Consider the following 15,388-nt stretch of genomic DNA (forward strand, 5'->3'; position numbering starts at 1 on the left):
TCTCTTCAGGTTTACTTCGAGCGTTTCCTTTCCCTCCTTTGGGATAAATAATGCACGGTGGCGACTCTTCTGTCATTTCTTTCTCGCCGGTTGTTTTTTCGCACACTGTATTTTTCAGGCTGCGACAGCTGGCGACTCTGCTGGGGACTATGGTTTCCCTAAGCGAGTCCCTCCTAGCTTTTGTAGGTTTCTTGTTTGTTGGGTGTTTATTCTTTTGTACAGTTATTTATTTTTAGCATTTACCTGCTTTACCTTATTGCATTCATGTACATGTGTTTGTTGTATCTGTGGGTTCTGTGGGTTGTCTATTTGTTGGGATGGGATATTTTATGAGAGATAAGCCCACTACCCAGGCTCGAGTGTACACATAGGTGTTAGAGTGGATAGTCATGAGGCTTGCGTGGCATGTTGCTATGATAAGTCGTTCATGAGACCCACATTCCAGACGAGGTTTCTGTTGGATATATTTTGTCCTATGGGTGTTCCATAACGACAGATATTCCTTTAGAAATCGTCGACTCTGGTGACCATTTCCCGAGAACTCAGTCGAGGCCTCTCCTCCGAGACGTGATTATGTTAGCTCTGGTGGGCGCATTCTCACTGCTCAATCCGAGGACCCCGAGACTGGGAACTTGCTTTAGGATATCCTGTTGAGGGGAGTCAGCAGAGGTCTTTTATCCCGTAATAATGCCAAACCTTCAGTGGTAAACGTATTATTCTCGACTAAAGGGCTGAAGTTGACAAACTTCTGTTCTTAGAACCTACCAGTGAGGGGAGGGTTTGATCTCTACAGATACGGTTTCTGCCAGTGGTGCTGTGATGGTGACTTTGGTTCAGCCAATATGGACATTTATTTCTGGGACGCCGGAGTTCTGTCCGTGGTTTATCAATGGGTTCCATTTATTTCGGATCCCCGGGTTGAATTTGAAAGTACCTGTTCAGAGGATCTGATTGTCATCCGTTCAGTGGATGTTCCTGTGATGATAGTGATGTAATCTCCAGTTCCGTTTATTTCGGAACTCCCCAAGTCGGATTTATGGTGACTTAGTCCCGATGACTGTGACTAGTTCAGAGAATGGGTCTTCAGATGACTTGGTGGCGCAGTGACTTGCATTCATGCATTTGCATCGCATTCATCTGCATTTAACTCGTGTCTATCCGTACTCAGGGTCCACTTTTTGATTAAGATTCTGGTTGAGAGATATCCAGATGTCAGAATGTTATTGATGAAAAATTATCTGTCTCTGTGAAACCAAAATCAAAGGAATATTCCTGGTACGGATAGACATTGCATGCGTGAGTCATACTAACCCATTTGCTGTTTTGTAGGTGTCAACCGGTGCGCATAGCTCTTCCATTCAGACATACAGTCAGACTCAACAAATCCAAGCTGATGGATCTTCCCAACGCCGACATCCTTGAACTGAAAGAGATGATGAGGGGATTGTTCAGTATTGTGCAAGGGCTTGCCTTGGGGCAGAAAGCCATGTCTGAGAGATTAGAAAGGATTGAGAGCTGGATGATCAAGGAGAAAGTTCAGGGAAAGGCTCCATCATCCGATGTAACAAATCCCTCTGGCTCGGTAGCAAAGAAACTCTCTGACAGTGGTCCGCTCAAAAAGGAGGTTGAGTCAAGTGGTGTGCCAGCAAAGAGAGAACGCAGTAAGGATCATTATCATCCTTATGCTGTTGCTGTAACCACTCTTGTTGGTAACTCACCCGTACCCCCGCAACAACCACCACCTCAACAGAAGGCACCGAGAGCTAGGAGCCAGGTGAAGAAAAAGAAGGAGGATCGTCAGTTTGAGGAACCACCTGTGACTTATACCCATTTGTTCAGGAGATTGAGAGATTTGGGGTTAGTCCGGCCAAGGATTTTGATTCCCATAGCACAACAGAAGAGGCCTGCACACTATGATGAGAATGCCAGTTGTGAATTCCATTCTGAGGCACCCGGGCACAGTGTTGAGGGTTGTAGAGCTTTCAAGCATGTCGTCCAGGACATGGTGGACTCCAAGACCATCAGCTTGGCCCAGATAATGAATGGGGATGTCAACCCGGTACCCAGGCAGGGTCCTGTAAAAGTGAAGATGGTGAAAAAGGTCAAGAAACGAATGGAGATGACTGAGGAAGATCAGCTAAAGGTTCCCCTGGCTGTGGTTCCAAAACCTCTGGTGCAGGATGGAGTCTTCCCTGTGGTTGATAATTGCTGTGCAGCCGTTGCCACAGAGGGGTGTGTATTGATGGGAGACACGACCCAGAAGATGAAAGAAGTAGAAATGGACGATGTAAGATGTAAAGCGCCCAGTCTGGCCGTTGAGACCGTCCCGGTGGAGAATGCCTTTGTTGCTGAGAAAGAGAAGAAGCTGTCCATTTCTTCTTATAAACAAGCTTTGGAAGTGGTGAAGAACAAAGAGGCCCAAGGCTGGGGAAGGATCATTGACATAGTGGTAAAAGCAGACATGTTTGGGGTCGGTTATCAGCCAGATCAAGAGTCGTCTAGACCAAACAGAGGATATTGCCCACCGTACCCCTTTGTCAGTGCAGGAATGTTGGATCCTGATCATGCTTTCTCAGTGAGTGGAGAGATTGACCGTGACCGCAAGCTCGAGTTGTGGATAAAGTCGTGCGTACTAGGCAACTGGAAGGTCTCCAAAAGCATCACTGTCTGTAGCGGTGCATTCGTCGCTATATGATTTATTGATTAAATCATAAGCAAGAGATATAATGATTTTCGAGTCGCCACCGCACTTTTATTTATCCAAAGGACTGGCTAAAAAGCGAACAAAAGCCTAAGAAGTTTTACACGTAGAAAACTAATAAAAAGATCAGAGAGTCTGGGTAAGGGGTAAATTACGCAATGGGAAGGTGTTAGGCACCCACTACGTCCTAGGTACTCCTAGGGAGCCCTTTTCACACTTGTTGTATAAGGATTGTTATTTGTTATGACATAAGTATTGTGCAAACATGAGTGGGATGATGAGAAAAGAATATACAATTTTTATTGGGTTTGAACGGATGAACCCGCTGCCTACGTACCTTCCATCAAAGGTAAGGATCAAAACGCCGTAGTTCGGCTAAAAGATTTCCAAAAGTGAGTGGATTCAATTTTAAACACAAGCCCTAAGGTCTTACGTTATCCACGGGAGAAAACTCAACCTTATACAAACAACAGGTCCACCATGTGAGAACAGCTTCAACTTGCTAGTGAGGGGTTAACCCTATAATAAGCAAGGAAGACTTACAATTCAATCAACTAAGGACAAATAGGTGAGATTGACATCAACCAACTAGGATAAATCAAACCTAAGGCTAATGTATGAAAAGATTAACAATGGACAAAGCCAAAACAATTGAATGGGTGGAGTTAATTGATTGTGATTATGAAAATGAAGTCAAAGTATGATTAAGATTGATTCAAAAGAAGTATTATGAAATGGAGTTTGAAAAAAAGTCAAGGACTTGAGTCCAGGTTTTTAGTTTGAAAACATGAAGATGTTTGCACAATATCTATCTCAAGTTTGAAATCAAAGTGTGAAAAGGTTTAGGACATAATGGGGATGAATGGATGAAGATGGATTGTAAAACTTCTTAGAAAGTTCACCTCTTGAGATCATATAGAATATGATTCAAGTGTGTCCTTTGGAATGGGCAATGAGCAATAACAAAATAAACAAACAAATGATACCGGATGCCACTCAATGGTCTTACTCCAATCTCACAAACAAAAAGCGGATACCGGATACCAATAGATGGATTTACACCAATCTCCTAAAACAGAAAGGGATATCAGAGGCCACTCAATGGACTTACACTAATCTCCTAAAACAAAATGAAACTTGGATACCGGATGCCAATCTGTCTGGACTTATACCAATATCCAACATATGATCCTAGGAAAGCAAATGCCAACTTGTAGGGACTTACAGTTGCATCCTCACATAAACAAACAAAAGCAAAAAAACATGGATGTCAGATGCCAATCTATCTGGGCTTACTCTAACCTCCACAGTATGGTCCTAGGAATACAAATGCCAACTTGCAGGGACTTACAATTGCATCCTCACATACAACAAACAAAGGAACATGTGATCATGGGAAAGAAAATGCCAACTTACAGGGACTTATAATTGCATCCTCACATACAATCAAACAGAAGCAAATCAAGCAAAGAGATGATGAGTGGCCAATGAAATGGTCTTATACTCATTTCCATATCCTAGGAGCAATAGCCAAAGGAATGGTCTTACAATTGACCTCAATGGGCAAACAACAATGATAATGTCACAAAGACAAATGAGATGATCATGCACTAATGAGCAGTTAATGATGATAAGTGTATAGAGCATACAAGTAAACATGTGTATATGAAGCAAGTGATCAATCAATGAAGTCAATCAGCACACACTATAACCAAACAAGGAGGCTCATACAAAAGGTTTAGGCATTGAAGCCAACTGGAATAGGGTCACTGGTGCTCTTAACCTTGCCATTGAGGGGCTAAGGTGAAGCAGATGAGAGGATATGAGGGGTGTGCCTCATTGCTCTTATCCCTGGTCAAGGAGAGCATTGAATATCAGAAGGTGTGGGAGTTCAGAAAGTAGGAACTCTCTCCACATATTATTGACTCGATGGATCTTGGGCTTGGATCTCAATGCTACAACCATGTAATGGGAGCAAGGAGAAGACTCACAGAATAGTAGGAGATAGGTTACATATCTCTTTGATCTACCAATTGCCTTATTTAAAGGACTTTTCCTGCTTGGGACAAATGTAAACACACATAAGCATTGCCTCTTAAGGAGGACTTCAGACAGTTGCCTGGCCAAGTAACAGGCCAGGTCTTCCAGACTACATGAAGAAAAGGGATTATACCTCAATGCAAATTGCTATAAAGCAAAGCAAAGCAAGTTCTTAAGAACTAAGCAACTAAAGGTACCTGAAATAGTCAAACAGAATCAGTATACAATTCAAAAGTTAAAGCAAAAGGAGGTAAGGGTTAACAGTCAAAACAAACAGACAAATGTGCAAAGCACAAGACTCAAGGCATATGAGTCAAGCAACCTACAAAACAAAGAGGTTAGCTCATGATAAACAATCAAACTTAATCAAATTTGTATGATCTCTTTGGAGCATTGTTGCTTAACCTGAAAACATGAACTCAAACATAAGTAACAGGACCACTAGGACAAGCCTAGGGTCAAAAGAGGATGAGAAAGTCAAAACAGAAAATGAAATTCAACCAAAATCAAGTTTAAACAATCAAGAAGCAAACTCAATTGGCCCCACATTCATATCATTCATCATCATCATTTCATAAGCAAAAGAAGTCAAAGCATGGCAAATGAAAGCTCATAGAAGTCAACAGCAAGACTTGAATCAAAAGCAATCATAAACAATTCCAAAAATCATCAAATAATTCATGATCACTCATAAGCCATAACATGACATGCATATAAAATTTCAGCTCAATTGGATCATGGGAAGATAGTCAATGAAAATCAGAAAGGCAAAACAATTTCAAACATGCTCAAGGAAGTCAACCAATCATGCATCAACTTCAAAAATTCATAACTCAGTGATAACATATAAGAAATGAATGAGATCAACACCATGGCAAAGCTTAATATATCTAGTAATCACATGTAAAATTTCATGTTCATCCAATAAAGTATGAGAATTTCACAAATGAAATGGCAACATGTATCACAAAAGTCAACATTTTGGTCAAACAGGGGAGAAAATCTCAAACAATTAGGAAATGCCACAAATAATTCCACAAAAAATCACATGTGAACTAGCCATATAAGAGTAGGTTCATGCAAAAATTCACACCAATTGGAGGTCAGGAAGCATGGTATAGAAAATCATGAAATTGCACATCAATGGTGTGACACAAATTGTCACACCCTAATTCAAAAATTCATAACTCAATGACCAGATAAGATAAATTCACAAACTCTACATCAAAATAACCATGAATGAGTCTAGTTTGTGTACAAAAAATTTCAGGGCCATTGGATAATGCATCACAATTTCACAAATGATTTGGCAAGATGTACAAAATATGCATACATGAACAAAACCCTAGTACCATTTAAAATTCAACCATCCAAAAAATCAGCAAAAATCATGATAAAATAATAGAGATCAAGCAGAGCACAATGGAAAAATTTTCATGAATTTTGGAATTGAAATGGATGAGTTATGAATTTTACAAAATGATGTATCAAATGAAATAAAAAAATAAAACAAACATGGATTAATGAGACTTAAGGGCACGGCGGTGGCAATTTAGTAATTATGTGGGGATTTAAGTGAAACGCTGCGTAGCAGCTGGGTGAGGTGTCATGCAACGATAGGAACATGGCAATGGCACAGTAGAGTCTCATGCAAATATTACCCAGCAACGACCAAACACGGTTTAAAGAAAATCTGGAAAATGTTTTAGGGTTTGCTACAGTGCTTCGTCTCCTTCACCAGAATCGATTCAAAAATTTTCCCAGAAATGGACATACAGCATAGCATTATGATCAGCAAACAACATACATGCCTAATCCAACAACCATAATCATTAAATCGAGCCAACACATGAGAAATAAACAAGAACAAATTTGAATGTGAAACTTAAAAACCCGATTTCTCCCACATCACTCAATCATTTTCAATGGTTCAAGGTTCATTGGAATCAGCAAAGCATAAACTATCTAAAGCATGGCACGATTTAGGAAATGAATGAGTTCGAAAACTTACCAAACTTTGAGAACAGTGTCGATTCAGTGCTCCTCTTGTTGCAAATGCCCAAAACAGATGCTCCTTGTGGTTTGAAATGATGGATGGAGAGTGACTTGTAGCTCAACAGCGTGGATTCCAGCTCAAAACATGGTCTGCCATTGTTGAAGCTTGGAAAAACAGAACACGAAAATGCTGTTCCAGCTGGTGCTTTATGCTTGTAAACAGCTCACAATGATGGCCAGATGATGAAACAACAAAGGGTAGCTCGAGTCCTTTGAGGTTTTGTGGAGAAAAGTTCAACAATGCACCAAATGAGAGAATGAGAGAAATGGAAAATCTGTCTTGGAAATGTGGCTACTAGGGTTTGAAATGACAGAAAATGTGCTTAAATACTTCTGTTTAAGGTTGCATTAGTAAGAGCTAAACACAATTTGATTAATGGTAAGTTTTTTGCTAATTGGTGGTTTTGGTTCACATGTGGAGGTGTAGTGGCTGGTGCACGAATTTGGGCCTCCCAAGCATGACCAAAATGACATTTCTGAACATTTCCAATTGGCCAAAGTGTTTAAAAGTGCCTAATTCAAAAACTCAATTTTCTACTACACTTGAAATTAATTAAGACAAGTCCAAAAAGGCCCTTTTGAATGGTGATGTTTTGGTGCATGAGGATGACATTTTTGGAAAGAGGAGGTTAAATATGACTTGTAGGAAAAAACCCCACCAAATTTGGCCAAATGGTTTGAGAGATATGGCCTTTTGAAGTTCACAAATTTTTGAGATTGAATTGATCATAACTTGCCAACCATACATGGGAATTGAGTGTTCTTGGACTTTTTGGAAATGGGAGAACAAGATCTTCAACTTTCATGTTGGGAAAAAATTCATTTGAAGCTTGTATCATGATGTAAGTTTAAGATCAAGAAGTTTCCATTTTTGGCTGATTCCAATTACAGGTCAACCTTCTATTTCTGGAAATTTCTTGTCTGACTTTATTTTCTTCATTGTGGATGCTTGACATGATATATGAAGCTTATATAGGCATGAATGAGACCTCTCAGACCAAATCCCACCATCAAATCCCTGATTAAATGGACAGTTGACCAAGTTTGACTTTCTAGGGTTTTGGATGACTGAACCACCTTCTGATGAATTCCAAACCCTAATTCCTTGAGATCTTGATTCCAAATGATGTCACAACATATATGAACTCTTGATGATTGATCATGGTGCCCAAATTCTTCAAGAATGGCCACCATCCACTGCAATGACTGCCTTTGACTGATTTTGACCTAATTGGCTGATAATTGCTTCAGCTGCAAGTAACATGGTTAGATGACAATATTTTTGTACTTTTTGGTTAGTAAACAAATGAAAAGCAAAGATATACAAATGCAAGACATGCTTGGTGATCAAGAACCACACTCACAAAGCAACCTACCCACTAGGAGGGAAGCTAGGGCATGCAATGATCCTTGAGGCCATGATATGATATGATATGGGCCATGAGGGATCTTAGGGCCAAAATTGGGGTCTTACACTGTCGCTCATCCGGAAGTGTAGTATTTCTGTTTTAATTTTGTTTGCATGAAAGCCATACGTTTTGCCCGAAACGTACTGGTCCATTGTAAGGGCCATCTCATGTGTTTCATTTTGCAACGTTTTGCATCAGTAATAAATGGATGTTTTTGTGATTAAAAGCGGTGTTCCCTGTTTTTCATTTTTTTTTACAGTTTAAAAAAAATAAAAATGGCAATGTTTTTCGTTTTTCTTTTGAACTTGTCTCGTTCCAACCTCAAAAGTGATTACCCTCCTGATCTCATCGATAACAATTTGGTTACACCTTTGTATGACTTCGACAATCCGATCTATCATGCCGAAGAAGAAGGCGAAGAAGATTGTGATCTGCTGGAATTAGCCAGGTTATTGAAACAAGAGGAGAAGGTGATTCAACCACACGAGGAGCGAGTCAAGATTGTCATCCCAAGTACCGCCGAGGTCAGAAGGGAAATGAAAGTTGAGGCCGCTTCAGAGGCGAGTCGAGAACAGAATGGTAGCCCTGTTGAAAGAGCGGGTTGATATCTTCACCTGGTTGCATCAAGATACACCAGGGTGGGATACCCATGTTGTGGGGCACGAGCTACCATGGAGAGAAGACTGTCCTCCAGAGAAACGGCTGGCGCCGAGAAAGGATGATAAGATGAGAATGTGTGTGGACTGTCAAGACGTGAATAGAGCTAGTTCTAGAGATGAATTCCCGGTACTTCACATTGATGCATTGTTTGATAGTACAGCTCAATTCTCGGTGTTTACCTTCATGGATGGCTTTCTGGCCAAAATCAAGTGGAATTGTCGCCAGATGATATGGAGTAAACAATGTCCATCACACCAAAGAGTACCTTCTTGTTATAAGGTGAAGAAGAAGGCCGGTGCCACGGATCAAAGGGCTACGGTGACTTTGTTTCATGATATGATTCATCGTGAAAGCAAATGCCATGTTGATGACATGATGGCAAAGTCCCAAGCAGAAGAGGGGCATCCGATGGATCAAGTTGTTTGACAGGTAGAGATAACTCATACTGTTGAGTTCGAATTAGCACACTTATGGAGTGCTGTCCAGCAAGCTGCCGAGGCATGTTGCGAACGAAAGAGGAATCAAGGTTGATCCTGCAAAAAAAAAAAAAAAGTACTAGAAACGCCTGAACCAAAAATAAACAAAAAAAGAGAGAAATCAAATGGTCAGGTGGAATGAGGACTGCCAAGGGGCATGGAAAGAAAAAAAAAAGGAGTAGCAGGAAACTTTGATTCTGATACCTTCCGGGGAAGAAACGACATGCTAATCTGGTACCTGACAGCCCTTAAGGGGTCTATGAGGTGCGTATTGAGTCAGTATGACTAGTCTTGTCGAAAAGAGCACGCAATTTACCTAAGCAAAAAGTTTATCGACTGTGAAACAATACACTCACTGCTCGAGAAAACTTGATGTACTTTGGCATAGGCTGCTCGCCGATTGAGACAGTGTATGTTGGTTCATACCACCTTGTGGATGTCCAAAATGGATCTGATCAAGTATGTGCTTGAGGAGCTAGCATCGAACGGACGAGTTGCGAGAGGGCAAGTGATGTCGATTGAATACGATATTCAGTATACCTCCTAGAAAGCAACCAAGAGGAGGGTATTGTATGGTTATCTCGCCCAACAACCCACTGATGATTGTCAACCAAGGAAGTCTGAAGTCCCTGATGAGGACATCTCGAGGTACTCGAATCGAAAGATTGAGAATGACCGATCCCGGAGGAGGGGCCTGACCCCGAATCCGAACGGGTTTTGATGTCTGATGGGGAGAGTTTAAAGAGAGTAAGCTAGTGCTTCCCCAATAACATGTGAACGCACCAATGATAGTGGCTGAATACGAAGTTGGTATCCTGAGTGTCGTACTTTGGTACGTGCATCTACTGGGGCAACGCCTTCCTCATGCGGTATGGGATGGAAGTGATCTTGCCCGCTGGAGGCTAGATTTCATTGTAAAGAGTCCGGATGGATGAGAAGTTAGAAAAAGGCGAGTGGATGAGAACTCGGTATAACGCGTTGAGCCTGGTTGAGAAAAGAGGCTGACAGTTACTTGTCATGGGGCAGTTGTACCCAGTAAATGAAGCGTGTTGTTGACCGAGAAGTGCGACCTCGTGGGTAGCATGGAAGAGATGTGGTGTTGAAAAGGATCCTTCCTCCTCAAGACGATCGTGGGGCAAGTGGATAAACAATTATGAATGTCCGTTCGTGGTCAAAAAGGGTTTTCTCTGACAGAGCCTTGTTGCTGACGACCACGGATGATGAGGATTTTCCATCCCCTGTGAATGCGGACGCAGTTAAAAGATACTTCGTGAAAAAGAGGCCCGCTGGACAAAAAGAATAAAAGAGTCCAGGCAAAAAAGGGGCATCTCGAAGAACCAAGAAAAAAGAAGAAAGGTTCGGGCAAAAGTTAGGGATAATAAAAGAAAAGAACCGTACACCCGGCAAGTCGAAAACCTCACAAAGGCGACTTGGGCAAAAAAGGGTATCCCGGTGGACTGAAACCTGAAAGGGCGGTCCAGGCAAAAGAGGGAATGAAACGAACAACTGTGTCTAGCATGATCGTTTGGGCTTTGAATGACTTGGATAATCTCCGACAGAGATCGAATCGGAAGCGTCTTGTTCAGAAGGCCGAAAGTGCGGAAAGTCTTATGGACATATGAGGTGTAACTGAGTTGGAACCCGATGAGATCACGGTTTCACATTGCCATTAGGATAGATTTTTCCTTTTGTGCGCAATCACCTCTTTCCAGGGTTTGCCTCCTGTGCGTCGCTCAGTTCTGAGCCACCTTTTTGTTTCAGTCAATAAATGCGTGTTCAGTCAAATAATTTTGTTTTCGTTTTCATTCCCGTTTTGATCACGAAAACATCCATTCGTTTTGATAAGAATAGTTGCATTTTGAAACATAGAGGTCTCTTCCGATGCGTGCTTATAAGATTGAAATCCGGAAATCTTATTCGGAAGTTTGAGTGACCTAGGTGTTGAAATATGGGGCACGCCTGGGGCACGCTTTTATCTAACAATCTCTTGTGCGGGTGCTGTTTGATATCTTCATTCGATGGCATGTAGTGGTATGAAACCTTTTGACAAAAGAGATCCCTGCAGAGCCCGACCAGGGGCAATGGATAGACAAACGGTGAAAAGCCCGTGACAGAGTTGTGACGGCGACCCTGGAGGATTAATCATCTTCAAAGTCTAAGGACTGGAAAGTTTGTATGAATCCCAGGAATTCGATCTTCGTGGGATGAGTCAGAGGAGTCTAGGCGAGTCTGGGTGTTCTCAAAAGAGGAAAGCCGACACTGTGGGTGGACGATGGATGCCGCTGTTCGGCGACTCAACAGGTGTTCCGTGTCCAATAAGCTGTATTTCCCCAGTGGGTGTGAGAGGGTTACCTCCCTAACAGATTTGAGATCAGTGTCTCCTCAGCGAGCCTGAAGGTTACTGCCTTCCCAGTAGGGTTTGTGTTGATGGTTTTCCCTCAGCGAGGTCCCCAAGCGGATCGGGTTCGGAGAAAATCATCCCCAGTAGAGATAAGAATGGGTTGCCTCCCCTAGCAGGGTAATCTCCAAGCAGTTCGGGTTCGATGGAGTGCATCCTCAGCAAGGTTTGTCTTTCCCCAGCAGGGTGGAAGTTGACGTGATTATAAGATCCTCAGCACAGTTCCTGGAGTTCCCCGGTGTTGTCTCTGGAGGAGACGTGTGTTTATGCATTCATCATTTAGATAAGCATAGCATATTGCATCATTAGTGCATAGCATTTCCATGATCATGGGGTATTGTGTAAAAAAAAAAAAAAAAACTCATGCATCAACATTCCAAACATGTCCATTAGCCCTAGGCCGTGGTGACCAGCCGAGATTGGGTTGTTGGAAAGAGTTTAGCATCGCGCCATTGGATCGGCTTCAGAATTGGGTTCATCAGCATGGTTGAGAAGTTGGTGTTTTCCCAACGAGTGACTCCTTAGTTGAGTGGGTATCCCCAGCAGTGTTACTCCCCGAAGTTGGCATCATTTTGCAAGCTTGGTTCAATTCCCCTAGCATATGTGGGCGTGTCTGATCTCTCCATATAGAGTCGACCCCTTAAGCAGAAAATGTCCACCATTCCTTCTGCGCTCCCCACCGAGATACATCCTCGTGGATGACGGTTGCTTCCGTTCCCTCCATAATGGGATGGGTTTTCCCTATTGAGTTCTTTCCTCATTAGGATGAGTCTTGATTCAGTTTGCCTTTTTGGATCGATCCTAAATTGGCTTCTTGTTCGCTGTCTCTTGTACTTCTCTGGGGCATAAATGAATGGTTCCTCACTAACCGGCTGTTAGATGCCCAAAAGTGCTTATTTGAGCTATCATATGTGGGCATCTTTCACTCTTTTTCCTTGCTAAAATTGTCAAAACCACATTTGTTTTACATGGAATGCATTACATTGATAAACAAGCTTGGTGCCTTTGATTTGTGTGTTATTGTGCAGGAAAGACATGAACTAATTGAAAATGAAGACACAAGAAAATTGGCAAAGGAACCAAAGAATACAAGCATTTCATCAGCCTGCTCGCTAGGCGAGGCTGTGGCGAAGCATTGGTTCGCTAGGCGAGTTCCTGGCGAAAAGCTCCAGTAAATTGTCAAATTAATTCGCCAGGCGAGCTGAAGGCGAAGGTGGTAGCGAGTTCGTTCTGTTTTGGTGAAAAACGCAGCCAGCACTCACTCGCTAGGCGAAGCTCTAGCGAGTCCCCAGCGAGCATTCCAGTAGCAAAACCTCTCAACCTCGCTGGGGCGAAGGTTGAAGCGTGTCCTTCGCTAGGCGAAGGTATGTTCGCTAGGCGAACATGACAGTTCATCAGGCCCTGTTTTCTCTGGGCGCAGGGGCCTTATGTGCCCATTTTAGACCCTCGCTAGGCGAGCCATTCTGCTCGCCTAGCGAACATGACAGCCCAGCAGTGGTCTATAAGTAGCAGGTGCCACTTTTGAGCACCATACCTCATTTTTACCAACTTTTTCCACTTTTGTACTTTCTTCTAGATATTTTTGCAGCATTGTTCTTGGGATCTTTATGCCCTAGTTTTCATTTCTCTTCATCTTAGAACCATCTTCTACAAAAAGAAGGTGGATTCCCATCCAACTTCGATTATCCGACTTGGATGTTGATCAACCTTCTTTCCTTACTTGCCGACCAAGCTACCATGAAAATGAGTAGCTAAGTCATCCATTTGTCAAGGTTAGATGTAGGTGATTACTAGCTTTGTGTGTAAATGTAAGGATCCTCATATGTAAACTCTTTAATGGTAAATATATGATGAAAACTTTGTTTCTATTTAAAACTCTTTGTGTTGGTTTATGATCGAGAGATGTTTACCGACTCTTGACCTAGGTTTTCATCCAAACTTGTTTGTTAGCTAGAGATAGTAACGAATGATTTTGTTCACCATAAGGTTGAACCAAAAAGTTGTCATTTTGATAGATTGTGTTCGAGAGAAACAATGGATCAAAATGGCAAAACTCACAATATGTGTTCGAGAGAAACATATTGAGAGGACTTTGTGAAATGATTTATCATCTAAAGGAGTTTATAAGATTGTTGACCGAGCAAATACATGCAAAGTGATCATTGAAACCTAACTTTGGCAATATTTCTCATTTATTCAAACCAAAACCTTTACCGCAATATATTACTTTTAATGCAAGATAACTTGATTAAAACCAAAACCCTATTGTTACATTAAGTTAAGATTAATACAACCATCGAACGGCGGTGATATCTTACAATCCCTGTGGATACGATAACAAAAACCCGACACGAAATATACATTTCAACAAAATGGCGCCGTTGCCGGGGATTGTAAATTGATATTGCAAGCATCGCAATGGTTGTTTAAGTTTTAGCTTGTGAATTTTTGACTTGTGCTTGTAATTTGTTTGGTTTAGTGTGCAGCTTACGTTTTATGCGAGGGCAAATCCCTGTGGACGAACTTCTTTTTGATCCTGAGATCGAGAGAACCGCAAGGAGGCTCAATAGCAAAACGAGACGTAGGAGGCAACAGGCTAGACAACGCCAAGAGCAAGGAGAACGTTCTTCAACCACAAATCCACACCCATTCATACCAAACATGGAGCCACAACCACCACCACCTATTTCTACTCCATGTATCAATAGTCCAAGGAACACCGCTCAGTTTGCCAACCACACAGGAAGGCAAGCTGAGATGAAAACGGGAACTCTGAATTTATTATATGGGAGTCCATTCACCGGAATGGACCATGAAGACCCATTTGCTTTTCTCACAAAATTTTATGAGATAGCATTGGCTGCCGGAGTGGATCAGGCTCAGGAGCTTCCGTTGTTCAGACGATTATTTCCCCACGCTTTGCTCGGAAAAGCAAAGGATTGGTATCTCGATCAAACACCAGCCGTAATGACAGACTGGAACGTGTTAGAAGAGAAATTCATTGAAAGATTTTTCTCCCATAACCGATTCATGGAATCAAAGACGGCCATCTCGGTGTTTTCTCAAGGAACCAGTGAATCTTTGAATGAAGCGTGGGAGAGATTCAAGTCCATGCTTAGGAAATGTAAAGGGCATGGATTTGATGAATTGACTCAAATCCATATCTTCAGAAATGGACTTCAACCAAACTGCAAGACGTTGTTGGATGCCACCTCGGGTGGCTCGTTGATGTCAAAAAGTGCCGAAGAAGCCACAAACATTATCAATCGAATGGCTCTAAATGATCTTCAGAGTCAAAGTCGTGGAAATTCTTTGAAGAAGGCGGGAGTGCTTGAGTTAGGGACGAATGATGCCATCCTTGCCCAAAACAAGCTCATCTCACAACAAGTGGAACTCTTAACGCAACAAATCAAAGAGTTAAGAGAACCGTCAAAAGCTAAACAAATAGCTTGTTGTGAACTTTGTAAAGGTGAACATGACACCGGATTTTGTCCACCTCCCGGTTTTGACGAAGTAAACTACATGGCCAATCAACGGGACTATCAACCGAGACAACAACAACCTTATCAACCGCACCCTCAACAACAACAACAACAACAACAACAACAATTCCAAGGGAACCAAGGGTTCCAACCTAGAAGCAACTATT

The sequence above is a fragment of the Lathyrus oleraceus genome, chromosome 5, assembly GCF_024323335.1.
Source record: "Lathyrus oleraceus cultivar Zhongwan6 chromosome 5, CAAS_Psat_ZW6_1.0, whole genome shotgun sequence".
NCBI lineage: Eukaryota > Viridiplantae > Streptophyta > Magnoliopsida > Fabales > Fabaceae > Lathyrus > Lathyrus oleraceus.